This window comes from Callospermophilus lateralis, unplaced genomic scaffold (assembly GCF_048772815.1).
Source record: "Callospermophilus lateralis isolate mCalLat2 unplaced genomic scaffold, mCalLat2.hap1 Scaffold_43, whole genome shotgun sequence".
NCBI lineage: Eukaryota > Metazoa > Chordata > Mammalia > Rodentia > Sciuridae > Callospermophilus > Callospermophilus lateralis.
The window spans coordinates 8,316,423-8,330,683 of record NW_027514380.1 but is presented as its reverse complement, the minus strand read 5'-3'; the positions used below and the strand labels follow the sequence as shown (position 1 = coordinate 8,330,683).

At 39.0% G+C, this 14,261-nt stretch overlaps 1 pseudogene; it reads left to right on the top strand.

Annotated features, from left to right (window-relative positions):
* The first annotated feature begins 439 nt into the window (after positions 1–439).
* LOC143389030 (ubiquitin carboxyl-terminal hydrolase 12 pseudogene) lies at positions 440–1,714 on the top strand (annotated as a pseudogene).
* The last annotated feature ends 12,547 nt before the right edge of the window (positions 1,715–14,261 follow it).

Below are 14,261 nucleotides of genomic sequence, written 5' to 3'. Positions count from 1 at the left end.
TGTTTAGTAAACTTATCAGGGTTTTATGAGAATGAAATAAGAACAAAAATGATTAACTAAGATTGACTCACTGGAGGCGGGCGCCGACGGGCGGATTGGGCAGTGCTGCCATGCAGCGCAACTGCAGGGCTTCAGGGCCTCCGCGGAGCCCGCTTCCCGGCGCGCTGGGCGGGGTGTGCAGCAAGAGGCTTCCTGGGCAGGCGTGGGCCTGGAGGCAGAGGCTGCGCCCTGCGCCAGGGAGGAGCCGGGGGCGGGCAGCCGGCAGGCGGGGGCTAGGGCCGAGGTGGAGGGTGCCTAAGCGCCGGCGGCTATGACGGCAGGGGAGGCCCAGCAGGCTCTATGCGTGGGTCCGCAGCGGCGGCTAGGGGTCCGCCTGCGGGGCCCGGCTGCCCTCCTCCCACGCCCGCCGCGGCCGCTGTGATTGGGTGGAAGATGGCGCTGGGCGGATGGAAATCCTAATGACAGTCTCCAAATTCGCTTCCATCTGTACCATGGGCGCCAATGCCTCGGCATTAGAGAAAGAGATTGGTCCAGAACAGTTTCCAGTAAATGAGCACTAATTTGGATTAGTCAATTTTGGGAATTCCTGCTACTGCAATTCAGTTCTTCAAGCACTTTATTTTTGTCGTCCATTTCGGGGGGGGGGGAGTTCTAGCATACAAAAGTCAGCCTAGGAAGGAGAACCTTCTTACTTGCTTAGAAGATCTCTTCCATAGCATAGCCACTCAGAAGAAAAAGGTTGGAGTAATACCTCCGAAGAAGTTCATAACAAGATTACGGAAAGAAAATGAGCTTTTTGACAACTATATGCAGCAGGATGCCCATGAATTCTTAAATTACCTACTAAATACAATTGCTGATATTTTACAAGAAGAGAGAAAGCAGGAAAAACAAAATGGTCATTTACCTAATGGTAATATTGATAGTGAAAATAATAACAGCACACCAGACCCAACATGGGTACATGAGATTTTTCAGGGAACATTAACTAATGAAACCAGATGTCTTACTTGTGAAACTATAAGCAGCAAAGATGAAGATTTTTTAGACCTTTCTGTTGATGTGGAACAAAACACACCAATTACTCCTTGTTTAAGGGGCTTTAGCAACACAGAAACTCTGTGCAGTGAATACAAATATTACTGTGAAGAGTGTCGCAGCAAGCAGGAAACACATAAACGGATGAAAGTTTAAAAACTGCCTATGATTCTAGCTCTACATCTGAAGAGATTTAAATATATGGATCAACTTCATGGATACACAAAACTTTCTTACCGGGTAGTTGTTCCTTTAGAACTCCGTCTGTTTAACACTTCAGGTGATGCAACCAATCCTGACAGAATGTACGACCTTGTTGCTGTTGTGGTTCACTGTGGAAGTGGTCCCAGTCGAGGCCATTATATTGCAATAGTTAAGAGTCATGATTTTTGGTTGTTGTTTGATGACGACATTGTAGAAAAAATAGATGCACAAGCTATTGAAGAATTCTACGGGTTGACATCAGATATCTCAAAGAACTCTGAGTCTGGTTACATCCTTTTCTATCAGTCTCGGGACTGAGGGGGAACCGTGATGAAGAGATAACTTTCTGCCTCATTTCTTCTCTGGTTATTTTGGAAAGGATCAAGCACTGATTTTTCAAGAAAATAGAAATGCAGGAAGCTCAGGGGGCAGTAGCACACTTTGCACACAATAAAGCAAAGACTCTGGATTAACAAGCCCTTCCTATCATGGTAGTTGATTTATTTGCTCAGGTATCATGCTGTCTGTGCAGTTCCATACAACAAGGAAACAAAATCAGAGATACCAGCTCCTCTTGTAAAACAGCCTTCCAGTTGTTGATATGCATTTTCTCTTTATTAATGCACCAATAATGATTTGAATTCCTTGGTGGTGCGGTAGAAAGAATTGGAATCTGTGCTAGATTGTACTGATGACTTAAGGAGAGGATACTGAACACACTGCACACATGCCTGTGTTTGGTATGTTTAGAAGCATATTTCATGGTCTTTTCAAGCTTAAACCAGAAGTACTTTTGGGCCCAACACTTGCAGTTGCCTTCCTGATTTAAAAAAAAACAACTAACAGATACTAGAATCCAGTGTCAGGAAGACAAATACGTTTTGCTTCTCTGAAGAAGCTTATAATAATATACAGTATATGTATATGTAGGGAACAATTGGTCAAAATTGGCTTTTTGTTTCCCCAAGGGGAAAGACTGGGTTTGTAATTATAATTTTTTCCTTATTTATTTTACTTAAAACTGGTAGAGTCTTTAAGTATCGTATGAAGTGCCCATGATTCTGTCAGTAAATTTTAGCATATTTTTATTAGTTGTGTCAGCTTAAGTAGCCCTTTAGTTTGTTTCTATTTTTAAAGTGAATTTAAAATTTTATCTGAAATCACTAAGATATCTTGGAAAAATTGCAGTTAGAAAAGGTAAATATTCTTTTTCAGGAGGAACTTATATGTCTGGCTAAATATTTATTCTTTGGTCATAGTTTATAAGTCAGTTATTTTATTCTGCTTTAATTTCAGTAAAAAACAAAATGAAATAAAACAAAAAACAAACAAATAAACAAACAAAAACAACAACAACTTATAAATTCCCTGTAGTTCTTGGGATGATAAAAGCAATTCTGGTGCAGTGGTGATATACCAGTCTTTAGAGTTCTTGAATATTTTAATGTTCCAAGTTGAACCACACTTGGGATAAATTCATGTCGTTGCAGTTACATTATTTTCAAATGTCTTATCTTTTAACTTGGAAAGAAGTGATATATTCATTGTAATCCCAGAAGCCTGGATAGTAGCTAAAATCCTTTTCAAGATGTACATTTTGAAGAAATAGACCTGTAATCCAAAAAATAAGTGCCCCCCCCAAAACCTTACAAATCTGAATCTTCAGAAATAAAAATTTGTTTAAGATCATTCTATTGAGGGTTTTAAGAAGTAATAAATGTAATGTCAAATGTATGTAAACCATTGCAGTTGGCATTTTTCCATGCATCGGTAAGTTGTCTTACAGTGGCTAAATGTAACTGCAGGAAACAATTGAAAATTATATTCAAAATAATAGTAATCAGGCATTTGATTTTTTAAAATTTAATTCTTTTCAGCCATAAATTTTTAAAAAATTCTCTAAATTTTTTAAAGTTATTTTACTAAAATTGTTGACTATGGAAAAACAAACAACAAAAGAAAGAGTGGTTTTTGTGCTCCTATTTTAACAGTTATTATCTGTATCTTTTAGCTCAGGAAATGACTTCACCTATTCATCCCATAAACAGATCTTTAACAGGGTCACTTAGCTAATTGGGTTGCTTAGACAGATGTGCTGGAAGAAAACTATGATATTTAATATTTAGTATTCATACTAAATATCAATATTTTGAGAAACTCATTTTTAAGATGCAGTTTCTAATGCCTTACCCTGGCTGGAGTGGTTTTATACAAATTATATATATAGCCTGCCTGGTCTACTGACACAGAACAGAGAATCACAACCAAGAATGTGAGGAAAGTCTGAGCAGTAGAAGTGCTTATATTTTGAGGGCTTAAACCAAATTCTCTTGGGACTTGAAACTGTACTTTTGCAGTTTTTCTGTACAGAGAAAAAGGGTTAAGTGAAGCAGAGTTAGTTTTACCACCAGCTAGGACACAACATGTGTGAGAAAGATAGATGAAGTCATTTGCATAAAGGTACAGCATATTGTGTCATGTTTGCTTTTGTGTCTTTGGATTATTAAAAAAAAAAGCAGGAAAAACCAAGCTAAATTTTATAGCAGCAAGGTCTAGCATTTGTGTTGGGTTCCATGGTAGTCACATACTTTTTTCACATTTACACCGTTTTTCATAGTATGATTTGTCAGGGGAGGGAGTGTGGGGTGATGGTTCTAAATTTACTTTTTATTCTCAGTGCAGCTGGATCTAAGTAAAATGTTTTGAAGCTTATCAGAAACTCAGTATACTTCAAAAAACATTTAGGGTTAAGATTCGGGGGAGAAAGAATAAAGATATATATAGTAAGTAAGAAAAGTGACTCACCTAGAAAGCAATTTGAGTTTGTTGGTTGGCTGTGATTAAAATAAGGGGCAGATTCAAGCTGTAAATGGGGCTAATTGCTATATAACTATGTACATGTTTGTTGGGATAGCTGTCTCATACTTTGTATGTTGGAATAAAAATTTCTATAAATTATAACTAAAAGTAAATATTCTAAATTAAGTCCCACTTCCAAGTCACATGGTTTCTGTCTTAGAAATTTTACTTTTAGAAGTACTTTTAAGACAGGAACCAGAAGGCTTTAGGAAAAGGGAAGGAAATGTATTATATACGGGTCTTGTGACCTCTAACCATCAGTGTAGGGTTTTTTCTTTCCTTGATGGCAGTAGAAAGACCTCATTTTCATAACATACTACCTTTGATACTTTCTTTAAAGATGACTTTCATTAAAGATTGTCTCATGAGGTGTTTGGCTAGGAGCTGGGAGGCTAAGGCGCTTGGATCCTGGCTCTTCAGTGAACATAACTGTGTGACCTTGGGCAAGTCACTTAACCTCTTTGTGCTTCAGTCTCCCTGTCTTGTAAAATGAGAGTAATACCTACCTCACAGGGTTGTTGTGGGGATTAATTAGAGATAATGTCTGTAAAGCATTTAAGGTTCTTGAAGAAGGCGCTATATAAATACAAAATAATATCTATTATAGTTGGTTTATTTGTGGAAAAAAAAAAAGATTGACACACTGTGTATTATGGTACAAGGATGGGATTGAACTTCAACTGGAAAGACTTGTGCTAGAGTTAGATTTCCAAAGATCAGATGTTATGCAAAAAGCATATTATCTGGATTTGTTCATTCATTCAAAAAATATCAAAAATACCATGGTGGAAAAAAAGAGTTCTTGTTCTTATGAAGCTTAAACTCTTTTAGGCTGATGGAGAGTAAGGAAACAGATGCTAAAAAAGCAATAGAACACATGAGCATGATGGTTTAAGACACAGATGTACAACCAAAGGAAAACCAGGGAGGAACCCTGAGCATTTGATAGGAAGCTCCATGCTAGACCATGGGACCTGGTTTACCACAGTTACAGAGCATGGGAAGTGAGCTACTTAAGACCTCAAAAATCTCAGAGATGACACAGATTTAGTGCTTGACAAAATTTTTAAAAAGCACAGAATGTAATATATATATATATATATATATTATATATATATATAATTTAAGTTCAAATGTCAAACAAAAGATCATATGTGAAGCTAAAGAAAGGAAATGGAGCCATGGGTCAGAAGCAATGTGTGTCAGCACAAACTGGAATAGGGCTGATGGGAAAGGTCAAGTGAAGGTGCTGTACTGCTTTTTTGATCTTCACCTATGTATGGAGAATAGGGCTGATTCAAGAAATAGAGCTGGGGCTTGCTATTACACACAGCAGTCCAGAAATTAAGACACAGATGAGCTTAAAAAAGTTATTTGCAAGGCAAATAATTGTCAAAGAATTGGTATCTAGAATATGTTAAAAAAAAACTCCTTTAAATTAATTTCATGAAGTCAAACAACCTAGAGGAAAAATGGGCAAAGAACATGATCACGAAAATCACAAAAAAGAAAATCAATCTCACTATAATCAAGGAAATTCAAAATGAAGCAGTAAAATAAAATGTACAACAAAGACTAAAAATAATAGTAGTGCACCATTTTTAAAGGTATTACCTGCCTCCAAACACACATACAAGATAATTTCAGTGTTTACAGTGATTAAACTAGATACGTATAACCCAACTTAGCTAACTGTTGGAAACTGCGCAAGGCTAAAAACAAATAAAAAAGAATGTAAAAATGAACCATTTAGGCAGAGTTTTAAAATGAACAAACAATTACTACATAATGATTTGGATACTTTCACATATAATAAAACATGAAAATAATGTGGTGGTGCCTGCCTATAATCCTAGTGATTTGGGGTTAGAGGCCAGCCTCAGCAACTTAATGAGACCTGTCTCAAAATAAAACAAACCCACATCATTTCAGGTAATACTGTGCAGAAAGGGGAAGAAAGGGGAAGAAATTCAATTGTGGGGGAGGAGAATTTCCTTTGCAGGCTTTCCATTTTCGTGCTCTGTCTTCTTTCTGACAAAGAATTAGGTCTAACACAAAACAAAATCCTAAGGTGCTGAAATACAACCGGTGATCCTATACTACATTTATATGCTTGGAATATTTTGCAATAAATTCTTTTAAATATGATGAACTTCCCTTCAGTCCTGGTTTAGCATTGAATGGATACAAAATGACCCCGAGCCAACAACCGATCCTTTGCAAAGGTGTTGAGTCAGGTAAGGGTGGGTGCTCTTTGAGAATATCCTCCAGGGACTTACTTCTCACGGTTCTCTTGTGGTCCACATGGCTGTGTGGTAAGCCCATACTTAGAACATAGCATACTGCTTAGCAGCAGGAGTTAGATATTCAAATAATTTTGGAAATGAAATATGAAACCAATAATTTCTGCACAATGAATGAGATATTTTCAGATCTTACCCAAATTTAGAGGTATTTTTTTCTACCAGAATTAAAGAATAACAAACCCATCTCCACCCACAATATAGAAGAGAGTTAAGACTGAAAACTCAGATGAAACAAAAAAGCTGTAGAATCAGTATCCTCCAGAATCTCCTTATGTGTGTAGTTGGATAAAAATAAAAAACAAACAAATCAGAAAAAAATCCTGCATTTACTGTATGAACTTTGAAATATTTAAAACAGAGAAACCAAGTACTTTCTGTAGTAGTACAGTTTTGAGGCACATGGATGTACACATTTAAACATAAGATACAGAACATGAACTTCACTAGGGTCAGGAAAACTGTACCAAAGGAAAAACACAACGCAAAGTACATAGGATAGACACATCTCCCCTGGCCAGATCTGAACAAGTGTCTACCACAGTTCCCCATGAAAAAGGTTTAAATGCTAATGTTCTGTGTAGTTTTTATGTTTGTTTCTACATCCTTCCCCATCCCATTCCTATCTTCATATTAGTAACAGTAATTTGGAAATGTCTTCCATTAAGTTTGCTCGTGTTGTTACCACCCACGTTCAATTTCCTCTTAGTGACGCCATGATCATGCTCTGCACCCGTGCCTAGAGGAAGCACAGGCAGTGACTGGGGCAGTCTTAGCCTGGCTTCCTGACAGGCACGCTGGAGTGCACAGCTCACAACCACATCCAGATCGTCAGTTCCCTGGCCGCCAAGGACACCACGTTGCCACACGATCTTTGCCAAGTCATTTCTTTCTGTTCTGCAAAACATAAGGTTGTAATTATGATGATCTCCCTCTTCAACATGTGATGAGAAGCTATTAACAACAAAACCTGTAAAATCCACACACATGATGAGAGAAGCAGATATTAAATGTATTTTTAAAAATGTTCTAAATTGAATATTCACTTTCTCCCTGGCTCCACATGTCCTTAAAATTTATGTGTAAAGACCACAGTAGCAGGACCACTTTATGAGTCCCTTCTGCTAAGGCTACCCACTAAACATCTTTTTCTGACCCCAAATATGGCCCAATTTTCAGCTGAATGATCTTTGTGTGGAGAGGGGTTATCTTTTCATTATTCTCTCATTAAACACATGGCTGTTTTTTTTACTTCCCCCAAGAAAACTGAGGTCACCTGGTTGATTTTCAGTTGGCAATTCATTCTTGTTTAGTGCCAGACACATGGCGTGGTCTAGTATCCGTCTCCACTTGGGTCTGGGATCGTATTCCCTCCAGTCACCAGTATATGTCCAAACACTTGTGAGTGCACCGGAGGGCAGAAGGCTCAAAGAGGTGAGATCAGTCCAGGCTGGTACACACTCTGTGGGACTCAGGGACAGAGTCATACTTCAAAGGGGTGCAATAGAATGATTGACAATGCACCAGGACAGCTCGTGGTAGGTAGAAGGACAAGGGGAGAAAAATAAGCTGCATTGGTACGCTTTTTCAAGTTTCTGTTTTTCTTCCATCTGCATACTCTTTCGGCGGCCTTCATATTTGGATGTGGACATTGAAGGATTGCTGACCAATGCCAGAGTCACAGAAATTGCCTGCTGTGCTTTTGATCTTTCCATATGACTGAATTTCCTGAATCATCGAGTTGCTGTGTGTGCACACATGTGCACACGTGAATCTTCTGGCACATCTCCCAGAAGTGCGAGCGCTAGGACAAAGGATCCATTGGTGCTTGCAGAATGTCATAGTGATCGCTTTGGTCTCCTTGGTGCAGAGTCAGACCCTCCATCTCTCACTGCACAGCGTGGCTGCCAAGTCCACGGGCTTTTCTCCTTGTGACAGCCCTTGGTGCTGCCTCCTGAAGAGCAGAGTGATTTTTCAGAAGCCTTAAAAAATGTTGTTTAAAAATAGAACTTCAAAAATTAACTCAAAATGGATCAAGGAGCTAGATATCAAATCAGAGACACTGCATCTGATAGAAGAAAAAGTTGGCTACGATCTACATACTGTGGGGTCGGGCTCCAAATTCCTTAATAGGATGCCCATAGCCCAAGAGTTAATAACAAGAATAAACAAATGGGACTTACTTAAACTAAAAAGTTTTTTTCTCGGCAAGAGAAACAATAAAAGAGGTAAATAGAGAGCCTACTTCATGGGAACAAATTTTTACCCCTCACACTTCAGATAGAGCCCTAATATCCAGAATATACAAAGAACTCAAAAAATTAAACAATAAGATAACAAATAACCCAATCAACAAATGGGCCAAGGACCTGAACAGACACTTCTCAGAGGAGGACATACAATCAATCAACAAGTACATGAAAAAATGCTCACCATCTCTAGCAGTCAGAGAAATGCAAATCAAAACCACCCTAAGATACCATCTTACTCCAGTAAGATTGGCAGCCATCATGAAGTCAAACAACAATAAGTGTTGGCAAGGATGTGGGGAAAAGGGTACTCTTGTACACTGCTGGTGGTACTGCAAATTGGTGAAGCCAATTTGGAAAGCAGTATGGAGATTCCTGGGAAAGCTGGGAATGGATCCACCATTAGGACCCAGCTATCGCCCTTCTCGGACCATTCCCTGAGGATCTTAAAAGAGCGTACTATAGGGATACTGCCACATCAATGATTATAGCGGCACAATTCACAATAGCTAGACTGTGGAATCAACCTAGATGTCCTTCAATAGATGAATGGATAAAAAAGATATGGCATCTATACACAATGGAGTATTATGCAGCACTAGAAAATGACAAAATCATAGAATTTGCAGGGAAATGGATGGCATTAGAGCAGATTATGCTAAGCGAAGCTAGCCAATCCTTAAAAAACAAATGCCAAATGTCCTCTTTGATACAAAAAGAGCAACTAAGAACAGAACAGGAAGGAAGAGCATGAGGAAAAGACAAACATTAAACAAATACGAGAGGGGGGAGAGAAAGGGAGAGAGAAGGGAAAGCATATGGAAAAGGTAGGAGACCTTAAATGTTACACAAAATTATAAGAGGTAGTGAGGGGAAAGGGGAAACAAGGGAGAGAATTGAACAACAGCAGAGGAGGTACAGAGGGAAGATGGGAAGGGAGGGGAGGGGAGGGAGGATAGTAGGGGATAGGAATGGTAGCAGAACACAACAGTCACTAATATGCCATTATGTAAAAATGTAAGTGTGTAACCGATGTGATTCTGCAATTTGTATTTGGGTTAAAAATGGAATTCATAACCCAATCGAGTCAAATGTATGAAAGATGATATATCATGAGCTCTGTAATGTTTGATTGTTCAGTCAATAAAAAAATAAATAAAATAAAAATGGAACTTCAAGTTTTACCAACTATGGGCAGGAATTTGGCTCTTGTCCTTTAACCCTTACCATCTGTGGTGCCTTCTAGATCTAGTTACATGATGCTTCCAGCATTCAGTGGAATGGGAAAGCCAGTGACACAGAATAATTCACTGTTTCCCTCTAGGTTTTTGCACAGCTTTCTGTCTAGTATCAATTTTAGTCAATTCCATTATTTATGCTTCAAACTTAGTGATGCTCAAAGGGCAAATTTCAGGAGAGGAAGAAATCTCTTAAGTTCTCAAACTGTACTTTGCACGTAGAGTCTTATCAAAATTGTTAAAATAAATGATTCACAGAAGACCTATTGCCAGTGCTTCACTTTAAAGTGACTCAGATCATCAACTTACTCTAGAACACAGTATAACAGCATGATTATCTTTAGGCAGACATCTTTCAAATCAAGGACACGACCACAAACTGCAGCCCTTTGTGTCTGCACTACCCAAAGGAGGGAACATCAGAATCTTTTCCCTTTTTCTAATACTGTGTCTAGGGTTTGACCCAAGAAGAAGGTGAGACAGGCTTCCTTCAACTCCTACCTGGTCTCACTCCACTTCTCACCTCACGTCCTTCTGCACACATAAAATATGTGGGCTGCTCTTTCTCAGAAGGTGGCCATCTGACTGGCCACCACACACCTGAGTGGAAAATTAGTTCATGTACAACCTCCTCTTATCCTCCAGAGAAATTCCAGTTGCTCGCTTTTTATTTGAGGGGATACAGGAAAGAACACTCATGACTGAGGCTCAGCGACCCCAGCATCTGTGAGCAGAATGTATGGGAACAGAGCTCCTGGTGGTGCTGCGGCTTTGAGTCCAACAGTGGGGTCTGCTCCTTGCTACTAAGGTGTGCTGTGCTTCGTTAGGAGTCGAATCAGCTGTTTTCATTATCCTCTGTTTTATTTGGCTTCTGAGAGATGCCCAGATCACGCCTCTAATTCAGGCTCAGATGAAATTTAATCTGAATTCCAAACATTCCGGTTGTAATGGGAAGAGCACATGCTTTGGAGTCAGTGGGACCTGGTGAGCCTCCTTCAGCTGTCACTTAACAGCTGTGTTGGGAAGCAACTTAATCTCTTCAGATCCTCAGTTGCTCATCTGTGGGGTAATGACAATACTGCTCAGCTCAGGGGCTGTCGTGAGGCCAAGTGAGGCAATGGGTATTATACTCCCACACAGTGTGTGCAGCTGAGGCCTCAACAAAGCAGACTCCCTTCATCATGTGTCCTTAAATATCAGCAGTCCCAGCCGGCCCCATGGAGCTCACTTCTATTGACAACTTATGCAATCTGAAAACTCAGCTGTTATATTTTTAAGAGACTATATTCCATGGCTATGATATCACCAGTGTCAAATTTAAACTTGTGATGATGGCACAGCTGTGCCCTCCTTGGGTGTCACATTCTTTGGAAGCAGGGCACTGTGACAGTGCTGGAGAAACTGCCATCTGTGGTATTCTTGAGGCACACAAGAGCCTGGAATTTCCTGGCAGAAATGATCATGTCTCATTCGTTTATTCTGAACAGCACCTCACTCCGTGAGTGACAAGCCATGTGGGCTGTGGTATTGCACACACTGTGATCCTATCCTGCAAAAGTGCTCCCATACTCGTTAGTATTGTGTTAATAGTATGTTTTGAAGTTCATGTTTTTGAACTCTGAGAAACTTAATGAACAAAAACTTTTGAGATGAGGGGTAAAATATGAGGCTGGGGATGTGGCTCAGTAGTAGAGCACCTACCTAGCATGCAAAAGGCCCTGAGTTCCATCCCTAGTACCACACACACACACTCAAAAAAGAGAGAGAGAGAGAGAGAGAGAGAGGGAGGGAGAAGGGAGAATGACATGGTTTGAATGATACACACAAGATAGTTGCTGACTCAATAGAATGACATTTTATTGTTGTTTTCAGAATAATAATATAAAATAGAAGCCTTGGAGACCAGATGTTAATATTTGGACCCAGAAAATTGTTCTCTCTGTACACTCTTGAGGGGATATGGTGTTCCTAGTTGTTACATGGTGTGCCTACTGCTGTCTACTTAATCCCATGTATCTTTTTTTTTTTGCTCTACCATATGCTATATTTCTTTTTTTATATATTTTTTTAGTTGTAGTTAGACACAATACTTTTATGTTATTTATTTATTTATTTTTGTGGTGCTGAGGATCAAACCCAGGGCTTCACACATGCTAGGCGAGTGCTCTACCGCTGACTCACAACCCCAGCCCGTCACATGCTATATTTCTAACGCATAAAACTAGGATGATATGTTGTTTTTCAAATGATTTGTAAGTTATAATATGTTAAATCATCCCCTAAAATGATACATCATGCCCTTTAATGGAATGAAACATCAACATCTTGGTAGCAAAAAGCACATTGGAAATGTGGTCTGGCAAGTATCATCTGTGTGGGAAACTACACAGACCAGAGCTTTCCAGACAGCTTTCATATTGCCAGATCCATAGGAGAGACTTGGTAAATCCCTCTCATAATTGGTTATGCTTTTGAGTTTTTATGCCTTTTAGCTTTGTTCTGATTTTTTTTTATTGGTTATTCAAAACATTACAAATATTGCAGAATTACATCGGTTACACATCCACATTTTTACATAATACCATAATAGTAACTTTTGTATTCTGCTACCTTTCCTATACTCTACTATCCCCCCTCCCCTCCCATCTTCTCTCTCTACCCCATCTACTGTAATTCATTTCTCTCCTTATTTTTCTTCCATTCCCCTCACAATCTCTTATATGTAATTTTGTGTAACAATGAGGGTCTCCTTCCATTTCCATGCAATTTCCCTTTTCTCTCCCTTTCACTCCCACCTCATGACTCTGCTAAATGTTAATCTTTTCCTCCTGCTCTTCACCCTGCTCTGTTCTTAGTTGCTCTCATTATATCAAAGAAGACATTTGGCATTTGTTTTTTAGGGATTGGCTGGCTTCACTTAGTATAATCTGCTCTAATGCCAACAATTTTCCTGCAAATTCCATGATTTTGTCATTTCTTAGTGCTGTGTAGTACTCCATTGTGTATAAATGCCACATTTTTTTATCCATTCATCTATTGAGGGGCATCAGGGTTGGTTCCACAGTCTAGCTATTGTGAATTGTGCTGCTATGAACATCTATGTGGCAGTATTCCTGTAGTACGCTCTTTTAAGGTCTTCAGGGAATAGTCCGAGAAGGGCAATAGCTAGGTCAAATGGTGGTTCCATTCCCAGCTTTCCCAGGAATCTCCATACTGCTTTCCATATTGGCCGCACCAATTTGCAGTCCCACCAGCAATGTATAAGAGTACCCTTTTCCCCACATCCTCACCAGCACTTGTTGTTGTTTGACTTCCTAATGGCTGCCAATCTTACTGGAGTGAGATGGTATCTTAGGGTCATTTTGATTTGCATTTCTCTGACTGCTAGAGATGGTGAGCATTTTTTCATGTACTTGTTGATTGATTGTATGTCCTCCTCAGAGAAGTGTCTGTTCAGGTCTTTGGCCCATTTGTTGATTGGGTTATTTGTTTTCTTATTGTTTAATTTTTTGAGTTCTTTGTATACTCTGGATATTAGGGCTCTATCTGAAGTGTGGGGAGTAAAAATTTGTTCCCATGATGTAGGCTCCCTGTTTACCTCTCTTATTGTTTCTCTTGCTGAGAAAAAAACTTTTTAGTTTAAGTAAGTCCCATTTGTTGATTCTTGTTATTAACTCTTGTGCTATGGGTGTCCTTTAAGGAATTTGGAGCCTGACCCCACAACATGTAGATCGGAGCCAACCTTTTCTTCTATCAGATGCATAGTCTCTGAATTGATATCAAGTCCTTGATCCATTTTGAGTTAACTTTTGTGCATGACGAGATGTATCTTGATACCATCTAGGAAAACTAAAAGCAGGTCATACTTAGGAATAGGGCTCCAGTTAATAGATGATAGCAGGGTGAACAGACTGTAAGAGACAAATTAAGGATTAAGTAGATTTGTAATTCAAAACTTATTTTCCCCCTTTCTGCCTTATTTTGAAACCATATGAATCATCTCAATTATTTCTTCAGTATTATAATATAGTGCATGCTTTATAAAATATAGAACAATTATTTCATTGGTTTTTTTTTCTTAAAGAAGCATAGAAATAGAGAAAAAATAAAATCTACTGTTTTGAGCTCATTCTCAGACTCTGCCTTAGTAGACAAGGCTTTGCATTTAGATGGATGTCACACTATGAAAACATCAGATGAACAGGTTGGGACAAAACTTCCTCTCTTCCTCCTTAATCGGGATCCATGGTCCAGCTAATTATTTTGGTGGAAAATTTGGACAGCTGAAATTGTGAAAATATTCTGGTCTTACAGAGAGCACCTACGTGTACATTTAATTTACCTCCATTAAAATCAACTTCAGGGAATTT